The sequence below is a fragment of the Acinonyx jubatus genome, chromosome D1 (assembly GCF_027475565.1).
Source record: "Acinonyx jubatus isolate Ajub_Pintada_27869175 chromosome D1, VMU_Ajub_asm_v1.0, whole genome shotgun sequence".
Taxonomy (NCBI): domain Eukaryota; kingdom Metazoa; phylum Chordata; class Mammalia; order Carnivora; family Felidae; genus Acinonyx; species Acinonyx jubatus.
In genome coordinates, this window is record NC_069390.1 from 49,884,067 (window position 1) to 49,896,575 (window position 12,509).

Here is a 12,509-nt window from a genome sequence, read left to right on the forward strand (position 1 = left end):
ATTCAGTTCACAAAGATTAAAAACAAAGAGATATACAATATTATTTGCTTTTTAATACATATCAATAATTTTAAAGTTCTTAAAAACTTCTCATTGAAGTTTTTTTCCATTGTGTATATAACAATATAATGGAGTAGTTTGAACTTAACGCGATTTTGAAAGTACTGTCTCATTCTAGAATGGCATATTCTGGTCATAACATTGTAGTCAACTTTTGAGTTTTTAGCAAAACATCCAGGATATTTTCTAGCAGGTATAGTTGTTATGTGGTTTGCTCTGAACTGCAGATCTGAATAGAATCAGCTCAAATTTCTCAGATCAATTTGGGAAATCATATTTCTATTTAGATTTTTCATTAAACATCTGGTCTTATAACAGGTGAGGACAGAGAAGTGATAGGAAGACACTTGATAGAATTTTAATTAAAAAATTTTGTATTATTATGTTTATTTGTTTTGAAAGGGGTGGGGGGAGAGACAGACAGAAAGACAGAGTACAAGCAGGGAGGGGGCAGAGAGAGAGGGAGACACAGAATTAGAAGCAGGCTCCAGGCTCTGAGCTGTCAGCGCAGAACCTGATGCAAGGCTCAGATCCACAAGCTGTGAGATCATGGCCTGAGCGGAAGTTAGACGCTTCACCCAGATGCTCCAAGAGAATTTTAATTTTAACTTCAGTCACTGTTAAAGGTGAAGGGAAAGAAAAATAGTAAAGTATCAGCAGTGGAAAATGAAGGAGTGTACAAGAGAAAGAAATAAACACTGCCTGGAAATTATTCCATCAGGTTCACAAAGATTAAAAACAAAAGAAGACAAGAAGAAAACAAATATATTGTGAGCTGAAGAGTTGCTGTTTTCTATTTGCATTGTCGTTTGTAGGCAAAGAATACAAGAGGAGTCAGGCCAGGTAACCAGTACCTGCTTAATACTTATATATAATGTGCTGGGGTTAGATAGAGCTGTCTCACATAATCCTCACCAGTCTATATGGAATTCTCATTCTGACTTCTAAAAGATGAAACCAAAGCACTGAGTGGTTAAATGACTATAGAAGTCATGAATTCATTCAATACATATTGACTAAATGCATATGATGTGCCAAGCATTTTTCTACATGGGAAACAACATGGAACCAGACCCTTAGGATCTCTGTGATGTGAGAGTGAATGACTGCTTTTGTCTGTGGAGTCAGGGAAGCTCCCTCTCTGAGAGGGTGACATGCTTAAATGAAAACTAGAATGGCAATATGCCACCAACAGGTGAAGATCAGGGGAGAGAACATTACGGGTACGGTTCAGAGCCAACACAAAGATCCTATGTGGCAAACTCATCCACCCAAGCGATCTTTAACCTAGACCCATATGGCTTGTCTTTGAGACCACACCATGCTCCGTTTCCTTGGAAGGTTCCCTGTCTAGTCACCTCTAAAGGAAATGTTTTTCCATTCTCATTGCTTCAGCTACCACTTACCTTGTGTGATTCTCCAATTTCTGCCCCCACCAAAAAAGAATCCCCAATGTCCTCTGGCACATTTCCAGTGCCAGTGTGCCCTCTAAGTATTGAACGCAGAATTTTCATTATTTCCCCCATCAGACCCAATTTTGACTCTTTCCTCACCTTTATTTACCGTTAAGCCACTTCCAAAATTCCAGATGTCTGATTGCCCTCATCTTTTTTTTTAATTCCCCCTGCTATTGTTCTGGAACTTTCCCACAGGGTGGGTATGGTGCCTGCATAGTTGTTATTAGGCGTAAATCTGTTGCATCTTTATTTCATTCACCACCCTGTAACCAGATGTTAGATTCCTAAACACAGGATATGTTAAGTCACTGATAGCATCAAAAATAGTGAATAGCTGTGTATAGGAGGAAATCAATATACCCCAGCATGATGTCCAATCCTCATCACAACTGATCCCCAAATACTGCTCCTGGCTCAGTTTCTATCATATCCTTCCATCTACCCAATCAGGCAAAGTACCCTCCATTTTCCATGCACCTCACGATCCTCATGCTGCTGTGCCTTTTCTCTTTTTCAAATTTTCTTTTTAAGTTTATTTATTTATTTTTGAGAGAGAGAGAGAGAGAGAGAGAGAGAAAGACAGTGCACGTGCATGGGAGAGGCAGAGAGAGAGGATCCCAAGTAGGCTTCGCACAGTTAGCACACAGTCCCACCTGCCAGTTGAACCCACCCACGAACTATGAGCCAAAATCAAGAGTCGGACGCCAAACCCACTGAGCCACCCAGGGGCTCCTGCTCTGCCTTGTTTACATGGTGTTCTCTCTGCCTCCATTTTCCCTGCACCATTTTATTTCCTATCAGACTTTTACTCATTTTCCAGGCCCTAGTTTAGATCAATTTGACTCCTCATTCTCTCTTGTTGTCCAAATTTTCTAGGTTCTACGATCCTAACTCAAAAGTGTCTCCTGCATTCTACTCTACCTCTCGTTTGGATTTTTATAACAGCCTCACCTTTTCCTCTCCCAGTTCTATTCTTCGTCTACCGCCAGCTTTTCTATGTTCTACCTACAATCATGCTACATCTCTTCAGTGTAGACTTCTTTTAGATCTCCTTTGCTTACACACCAGATAATTCTAATAACTTCTAATCTTTATTGCACAAGTCAGTTACACAACCTCCTACAGCCTCATAGCTATCCTAAGAGATAAGTACTATTACTATGATCATGTTTGCAGTAATAAAACTATGGCTTAGCAAGGTACTTAATTTGCCAAAGGTGATAAGGCTGTAAGTGTGCATGTGCAGTGTGTTTACAGCAAGGCAGTGAGTCTGGAGACCTATTTGCTTGATAATAGGGCTAGTTGATAATAAAGCTTCCCACACGAAAAGTGCCCTGGCATGGCATCCAAGGTCTTACCTGTCCAGCCTCATTTCCTGCTGCTAACCTTCTCCATATGGGGAACGTCCCACTCTTTCCAAAAAAAAGTACGTCCTTCAAGGCTCTCCTACTTTGCACATGTTGTTTTTTTATAACCTATAATGGTCTTCCTGCCCTTCTCTGTCTGCTGAAACTTAGCTCTCATGAGCAAATGATTCAATGTCTCCTCCCTCTTGAAGCCTCCTCAGGCCTCCCTGGTTGTGTTGGTCATATCTTCTTTCAGATTCACATCTCATTTTATTGTGATGAAATGAGGCTTTTTTAAATTTTAAATTAAAAAAAAGTTTTAGCTTGACTCCTATATTTGATAGGGCAGAGATTTATTTTAAAATTTTGTCTCTCCCAAGTTACAGGCTAAGCCTCATGAATGCACAGTTTTTGCTAAGATTTGTTCACAATCCGAAGGAACAAATGGGATAGCATATTCTCCAGAAAGCCTCCATGGTTACCACTTCAATGTACTCATCAATACACTACTTGGTCGACTCAGTATTTATTTTATTCAGACATGTACTGAAGATAATTAGTTGCTCTCTAAATAGATTTTAAGAGTAATGTTACCTAGTAGTGTGAGTGCATATTTAGATGCTTTATACATTCTTATTTTAATTTACAAGAGGTGAACAAAAAATTTCTCAAAATTTTAGCAGTGGTTGTGGAAAGTCCAGGAGAAACCACGATTTGTGAACTCTAGACATAACCCCTATTTACTGTAGTATTGAATCACATTTGACCTACACAAGTGATCATCTACTAAGGGGCATCCCAGTATTGCTAGAGGAGCTTTCTGAAAACAACACATCTCCACTCATATCCACAAGTTTTTTGCAAGCTTCTCTGAGAAACGTCCAGGGTGTGAGGGTATATGTACCCTGCACAATCTTTCTCATGGTTTTTGGTTGAAAAGTTTTGACTTTCATGATACATTATTTTCATATATGTTGATGGTGAATTCTGTTTTTAAAATACTATTCTAGTACATTAGTGGTAGAAAATTATGTCAATATGACATTATTTCCATTCTTCCCGATGACTTTGTTAGGTGCTGGAGAGCAAGACGCCTATCCAATTTCTCAGCCCTTCTGTTTGTTTTCCCCAAGCCCTGCCCTCTTTATTAACCTGGCTTTTGCCTTGAGTTTACTATCCTATTCTCTGTTTTAAGTTCTTCAAATCTTCCTTTGTGGAGCTTTTTGGATTCCCTCTCTACCCAGAAGTAGGGAATTGACATTTTTGATTTCTAGCTTCTCTGAGGCCACAGTTTCTTTAATACCCCCTAACATGCTATTAACCCCATGGGTACTTAATTATTAAAGAATATAGAAAAATGTTCATTATAGGGAGTAAAACAACTGTAAAATTCCTACCTTCCACAGAAAGATCACCTCCAGTCCTTTAAAATCACAAGGTATTAAGCTACAAGAACGTACAGTCTTGCAACTCAGGTGATTTTCTACAGTTCTTGCTGTGAGTTCATGTGTCTCCTAATTCAGGAATAAGTTTTAAGGCTATTTTTTCCCTTTGAATGCCTGTGATGAGTCCCCTCTAACACTAGAGTCTCCTATAACATAAAAGGTTGAGTTTTCTCCATTCCTTAAGAATGGAACTCAGTACCATGAAGATTTTAACAAGAATTCTTGGGCCACTGGAGACCATTATCTTGAGACCACTGTTTTCGACACCGGGAGTCTTGTGCTCTATGTATCTAGTACCCAGTGTGATGTCCTCAAAAATATTTTTAAATCTCGACATACCATAGAGACTTTCCAGTGATGTGTACTTCTTCTGAATAACAATCAGAATGATGGAAATCCAACATGTTGAAAATATATCTTGGGATATAGATATTCCCTCAGGGATGTTTTACTCCCTGTCAAATACCATTTATTTTGTAATTCTGAAAATTTGCCCAGTCCCTCAGATCTCCTCTGCCCTATACACAGGGCAATGGAAGGACAGGTCTGGAGAAGCTATTGCCTGGGGAAATGTTCAGAGGAAGGGGAGTAGGAAGAAAATGAACACACAGCAGGAGCACTGTGATTTCTCTCTCATGAGGCAACTCTGCTGGGGAGAAACTTGCTAAAAAAGAAACTCCCAAGCACTAACTGCTATTTGTGATATTCACAACAGCTCCTAATTGCCTCTCTCATCAGCTTGGACTTCCAAGTCTTCTTCCACCATCGGTGCCATTGTCCACCTAATGTGCAATCAAGTCTTTTCTCCAATATCTGCTATCATAACCCTCAATAATTGTGGCAAGCCAGTCACTACCCTGTCTCTTGATTACATTCTGTGCTTTCCTCATTCTGAAGTCTATTCTGTCTGGAAATTCCTTTCCTGAGTTTACCTATCCAAACTCTTGCCCATTCTTAAAGGTTCAGAACAAATACCTATCCAAGAAGCCCTTTATTTGTATAAAGTTAAAAAAACAAGAGAAAAACTAAGGTCATTAAGAAGGAATTCTATTAGGAGAGATATTTTTATTTTCAAATTTGTATTTAAATTCTAGTTGCTTAGCATATAGTGCAATATTGGTTTCAGGAGTAGAATTCAATGATTCATCTATTACATACAACACCCAGGGTTCATTATAACAAGTGCCCTCCTTATTACACATCACCCAGTTAGCCCATCCACCTCCCTCCATCAACCCTCACTTTGTTCTCTATCTTTAAGAGTCCCTTATAGTTTGTCTCCTCCTCTCTTTTTTCCCCCTCCCAATATGTTCATTATCTGTTTTGTTTCTTAGATTTCACTTATGATGAAATCATATGGTATTTGTCTTTCTCTGAATGACTTATTTCTCTTAGCATAATACATTCTAGCTCCATTCATGTCATTGCCGATGGCAAGATTTCATTCTTTTTGATGGCTAAGTAATATTCCTCTGTGTGTGTGTGTGTGTGTGTGTGTGTGTGTGTGTGTGTACACACATACATACCACCTATTCTTTATCCACTCATCAGTTGATGGACATTTGGACTTTCTCCATAGTGTGGCTATTATTGATTGTGCTGCTATAAGCATCAGGGTGCATATACACTTTTGAATCTGTATTTTTGTACCCTTTGGGTATATATCTAGCAGTGCAATTGCTGGATCACAGGGTAGTTCTGTTTTTAACTTTTTGAGGAGCCTCCATACTGTTCTCCAGAGTGGCTGCCCCAGTTTGCATTTCCACTAATAGTGCAAGAGTGTTCCCCTTTCTCTGCATCCTCAATCTTGTGTTGTTAATTTTAGCCATTCTGACAGGTGTGAGGTAGTATCTCATGGCTTTGATTTGTATTTCCCTGATGAGGAGTGATGTTGAACATCTTTTCATGTGTCTCTTGGCCATCTGGATGTCTTCTTTGGAGAGGTGTCTATTCATGTCTTTGAGAGGCACTTCTTAAAAAATTTATTAAAATTTTTTTTAATATTTATTTATTTTTGAGAAAGAGAGAGAGACAGACAGAGCACAAGCAGGGGAGGGGCAGAGAGAGAGAGAGAGGGAGACACAGAATCTGAAGCAGACTCCAGGCTCTGAGCTGTTAGCACAGAGTCTAACACGGGGTTGGAACTCAGGAACCATGAGATCATGATCTGAGCTGAAGTTGTATGCTCAAATGACTGAACTATGCAGGTGCCCTAAGAGGCACTTACTTTGGATGTCCTCCACTGCATTCCAGAACCTCAGTCCTAACAGATGTGATGCAACAGTCTAGTGAGCTGTAGATAACGGTACGATGGAACTTTTAAACCAGAGAGACATTTTTTGTGTCTTTCCTATGTCTCTTGCCAAGCCAGTGAACAGCTTCTTTGAGAGCTGGCTGCTAATGTTCACAGCCACACTCTTTTGAAAATTGCTCCCCGCTGAAAGGAGACTGGAAATATCTGGGGGTGCATGTTCTCACTCCCAGGGTGGCCCATAGCCAACAACTGAATGAAACACTGATTTAGGAACAATGATGACAAACACACCCTATTGCTGCAGGGTAGGACAACTCTGAGGTGCCATTCCTTGCTCCAGTGCTCCCTGTGGGATCGGAATGAAGCTACACTTCAGCAGAGCCCACAGCTTTATCTGGCTTCTCCTGCTTCTCTCATCCTTAATAGTTTTCCCTAGAGATCACTCCTCACTAAACCACTTGCATAAGAAGTGGTCTCTAAGGCTTTGCTTTTGGAGAACTTGTCATAAGACAGTCTCGATGCATATGCAGGAATCAGGGCTGTATATATTTTACTATGCACACATAAAATAAAAAAATATAAACATCAGGTTCTGATTGCTGCCTCAGATTCCTCCTCCCTGAGAGACTAGTTCTAACACCCATCACTGACGGTCATGTCGGTGGAATTTCTGTCTATGAGTCTTTTTGCACTTGCTCTTTGCTGTGCTGGGATTTCTATTTGCTGCAAACTGGCTCTGATTAGTAGAGTCTGGACTAACTCAAGTCAACCATTTTTTCTGTGATTTTGTTCCTTTAGTTTAGTTCTCCTGTTCTGGTATCAGTATCTCTGCAGTTATCCCCTCATTGACAGCTGGCTCCATCATTGTGGTCACGGTGTGTCAGAGCCGCCTCCTACATCTGTATCCTCATCACCATCCTGAAGATGTGCTCCACCAAGGGACACCACAAGGCCTTCTCCACCTGTATGTCCTACCTCACAGCGGTCACTCTGTGCTATGGGACCATCACATCCATTTATGTGATGCCCAAGTCCAGCTACTCAATGGACCAGAAAAGGTGGTGTCTGTGTTCTGCATGGTGATGATCCCCATATTGAACCCCTTCATCCACAGACTCAGGAACAGTGAGATGAAAGGGGCTCTGAAGAATGCGCTTGGCAGAAGAATATTTTCTCAATGCAATCTGTTATTTTATGGTATTTGATATAATCATATACCATAATAATAATAAAAGGAGGGGTGCGTGGTGGCTCAGTTGGTTGAGCATCCAACTTTGGCTCATGTCATGATCTCACGGCTCGTGAGTTCAAGCCCTGCATCAGGCACTATGGTGACAGCTCAAAGCCTGGAGCCTGCTTCAGATTCTGTGTCTTCTTCTCTCTCTCTGCCTCTCCCCACTTGTGCTCTGTCTCACTCTCTCAAAAATAAACCAACAGTAAAAAAATAATAATAAAAGGAAATAGTGCCTATGTTCTAAATACATTGGTCCATATGTCATAAGCCAGTATGGAGTTTTCTAGTAAATGAAGGGGGTGGATTTTTTTATATCAAATTGTAAATCAGAGGCCCATGGTGAGTTACTTTAATGAAATGAGATTCATAATTAGAAACACACATTGATTCATGTGAAAAATACCTTATCAAAGTTGAAATTCTTTTAAAATATAATTCACATATTTTCTTCAAAAGTTGTTCTCTGCCATAAGGTAGGGTTCTTGTACCTCCAAACCTTTAAGACATTTTCTATAACATTTTATCTTGCAATGAGTGTGATAATTCTAAGTATGACCGAGTACCTCTGAGAGGAAATGACAAAGTGGAACCAGATAGAAAATTGATGGAACTGTTTTCTTACAGGAAGGTTATCTGCAGAAGATGGGCTTTGTGAACCCATGACATTCTGGCCTGTGTACCTGATCTCTGGCCCTGTAACCATATGGTGGTACCAAGAGAAGAAGAGGAAGGGGTGTCCCTGACTGACCTGTGAATTATATCAGGCCAAAACAGGTGACTTCTCTATGGGAATGAGCAGGGTTCCTGGCCTCCTTAGGGACAAGGAGTGAACAAACTCTTGGAGTGACTCATTCATGGCAACCCTATCCTGCTCAGGAAACTGGAGAGAACTGGATTTTGACTGCCCCTGCATAGACTTAACCACTTTCATAGGCTGAAAACAACCACACTTATTTACTTTTCCTGTCCCCTCTTTAGCATTTCAGACACACAATCTCTTTTTGCTGACAAACTCAAAGGGCACTAATCATTTCATTCATTCATCTATTCTTTCATACATTCAAAAATTATATTGAATGATCTTTTTGAATGCATGAAAGAAATATAATTATACTGAATGATCTTATATTCCAGGGATTGTCCTAGGCTAGGGAATATATATGGCAAGCATGCAGAGATACCTGCCTACCTGGAATATATCTTCTAGCATGGGAAAGGCAATAACATAAAGAAGTTGGTGATACAGATTACTAGAAGGTAATACAGATTATTATAAAGCAGAGTAAGGAAGACTAATGTGTTAGGAGATGAGAAGGGTCAATGCAGGTCTCACTGGGAAGATAACATCTAAGCACAGATGCAGGAGGTAAGGGCATTTCTTGTCTTGTCAGGCCATATGGTTACCTGTGTGCATATGTGCAAGTTTAGTCTTCCACTCACATGCATATAGTTTACCTTTGAGGCAATGGCTAGCTTGACCAATCCAGTGGTGAGCACAACCAAAACAAACGATACAATGTTAAACATATCTTTAACATCACATTAGAGGATAACAAGGAATTGCCTCACCAGCGACTGTGAGAACCCAGAGAAGTAGACCTAACACTCAAAAATACTTTTGGGGGTGCCTGGCTGGCTTAGTCAGTGGAACATTTGACTCTTGATCTCAGGGTTATAAGTTTGAGCCCCATGTTGGGTGTAGAGATTACTTAAAAAATCTTTATTAGGGTGCCTGGGTGGCTCAGTCAGTTAGGTGTCTGACTTCAGCTCAGGTCATGATCTCACAGCTTGTGAGTTGGAGCCACATGTCCGGCTCTGTGCTGACAGCTCAGAGCCTGGAGCCTGCTTCAGACTCTGTATCTTCCTCTCTCTGCCCCTCCCCCGCTTACACTTTCTCTCTCTGTCTCAAAAATAAACAAACATTTAAAAAATCATTATTAAAAAAATGCTTTTGCCATGAGAGAATTTGACAAGTCAGAAGGAAGTGTTGTTATCAACCCAGGCTGTGGATTTAGTGTTCTTTTGGGACGAGAGGAGGATAAGTCGACATCTAGGACAACGTCTAGGTGACAATTCTGAATGAAACACCTCACCTGTATCCTCAGGATAAAGGGAAAACTGAAGGGAACAAGTCTTGTGCAGATCTGCAGCCCTGGAGATGTAGAGTCTCAAGCCTTGACTTGGATAGAAGATGGCCAAGGACAGGTAGTGCCTCAAGGTGAACTGAATAAGCAAAGAACTCAAGCCTCAATTATTCCTATCGATGATTATTCAAATACGATAACTAGCATACAATGAAAGATAACGACTAGCAAGAAAGGAAACAAGGTACCAAACGTGGGAGGCAGTGCTAACAACAAACAGCAGAAACAGAACCACTCAGATTTAAGATATGGGAATTAATAGACACAGACTGTAATACTTTCTTTACAAAAAAAAAAAAAGATAAAGAAAACGATAGCAATGTCAACATCCTGGAGGTAGTATTGTACTATAGTTTCACAAGACGTTCCCATTAGGAGACACTGGGTTGAGAGTACACAAGGGCTGGGAAACGGACAATGTCCTCATTAAAAAAATTGAAGGCATACAAGAGCTACAAAAGCAAAAATGGCTTGAGTGCCCATGATCCTGGAAAGCAGAAAAAGCCCATTCTGGGAGCTCACCATCCTGTATCACTTTTCACCTTGAGGAATTGGCTAAATGTAAAGTAGTGTCTGAGAGGCTAAAAAACATACAACCAAGATTACTTGCTGATAAACCAAACAGAGATTTTTGAAGCTGTAAGAGGCTGGAGAAGTTATAGTTCAAGGTCAAGCAAGGAGGGAGGGTCCTAGTAAAAATCCTATGTTTTCAACTGGAACACTCAGAGCATTTGACTTCGGCTCAGGGCATGACCTCACAGTTTGTGAGTTCGAGCCCCATGTCCGGCTCTGCACTGACAGATCAGAGCCTGGAGCCTGCTTCAGATTCTGTCTTCCTCTCTCTCTGCCCCACCCCCCTCACACTCTATGTGTCTCTCTGTCTCAAAAATAGATACACAAACATTAAAAAAAGAGTTCTTAAAAAAATAAAGAAAAATTAATAATAATGAACAGTGATTTTATAAGTACCACCTTTCAAAGTTCTCTGCACAAAACCCAGAACTCTTACTTCATACACAGACAGAACACAGAATTTTTCATGACTGTTCCTTGTTAGTATACAGAGACACAACTGATTTTTGTATGTTGATATTATACTCTGCAACTTTCTTAATTTGTTTATCAGTTCCAACAGTTCTTTGGTGGGTCTCTCGGATTTTCTATATGTAAGATCATGTTATCTAAAAACAGTGACAGTTTTACTTCTTCCATTCTGATTGGATGCCTTTTAATTCTTTATGTTGCCTAATTGCTCTGGCCAGGACTTCCAGTACCATGTTAAACGAGGGATACTAAGAGCGGATATCCTTTTCTTATTCCTATTCCTGGAGGAAAGCTTCCAATGTTTCACCATCGGGTATGATTTTAGCTGTGGTCTTGTCATCTATGGCCTCTATTATGTCAGGGTCCGTTCCTTCAATTCCTAATTTGTAGAAAGTTTTTATTATGAACCTATGTTGAATTTTGTGGATTCTTTTTCTGCATCAGTGGAGATGATCATGAGATTTTAATTTTTTTTATTAATGTGGTGTGTCACATTTATGACCTGCATATGATGAACCATCCCTATATGCCAGGGATAAATCTCAGTTTATTATGGTATCTAGTCATTTTAACATGCTGTTGAATTAGGTTTGATATTATTTTATTGAGAGTTTTTGCTTCTGTGTTCCTTAGGGAACTGGCTTCTAATTTTCTTTTCTATAGTGTCCTCATCTGGCTTTGGTGTCAGAGTAATGCGGGCCTTGCAAAATGAGTTTGGGAATGTTCTCTTCATTCTTTTGGGAGAGTTTGAGGAGAATTGGTGTTAATTAGAATTCATCAATGAAACCATGTGGTCCTCAGTTTTTCTTTGAAGCGATAATCAAAAACCTTCCAACAGTCTCTTTACTCATTATTGGTGTTCAGATTTTCTATGTCTTCAGGTCCAGTTTTGTTATGTTCTTTCTAGGAATTCATCCATTTCTTCTAAGTCCTCCAATTTGTTGGTGTTTGGTTGTTCATAGTAGTCCCTTATGATCCTCTGTATTTCTGTGGTATCAGCTGTGCTGTGTCCTTTTTCATTTCTAATTTTGAGTCTTTTCTCTTTTTTTATTAGTTACTCAAAGATTTGCCAATTTTGGTTTTACTTTCAAAGAAGCAGATCTTAGTTTTGTTGCTCTTTTCTATTTTTTTTTTTGTCTCTTATTTATTTCTGTTCTTATCACTGTTATTTCCTTCCTTCTGCTAACTTTGGGCTTAGTTTGTTCTTCTTTTTTTTTTAGTTCCTTGAAGTGTAAAGTTAGATTTGTCTATTTTCTTAATCATTTTTTGTGGAGATATAATTGACATATTACATTATATTAGTTTCAGGTATACAACATAATGATTAGATATATGCATGTATTGTGAGCTATCATCGCAATAAGCATAGTTAACATCCAGCACCACACATAAACAAATTTTTTCTCTTGTAATGAGAACTTTTAAGATTTACTCTAAGCAAATTTCAAGGACACAATACATTAACGATAGTCACCATGTTGTACATGAACTAATAGTTTGTACTCTATGACCGATATTATCCCAT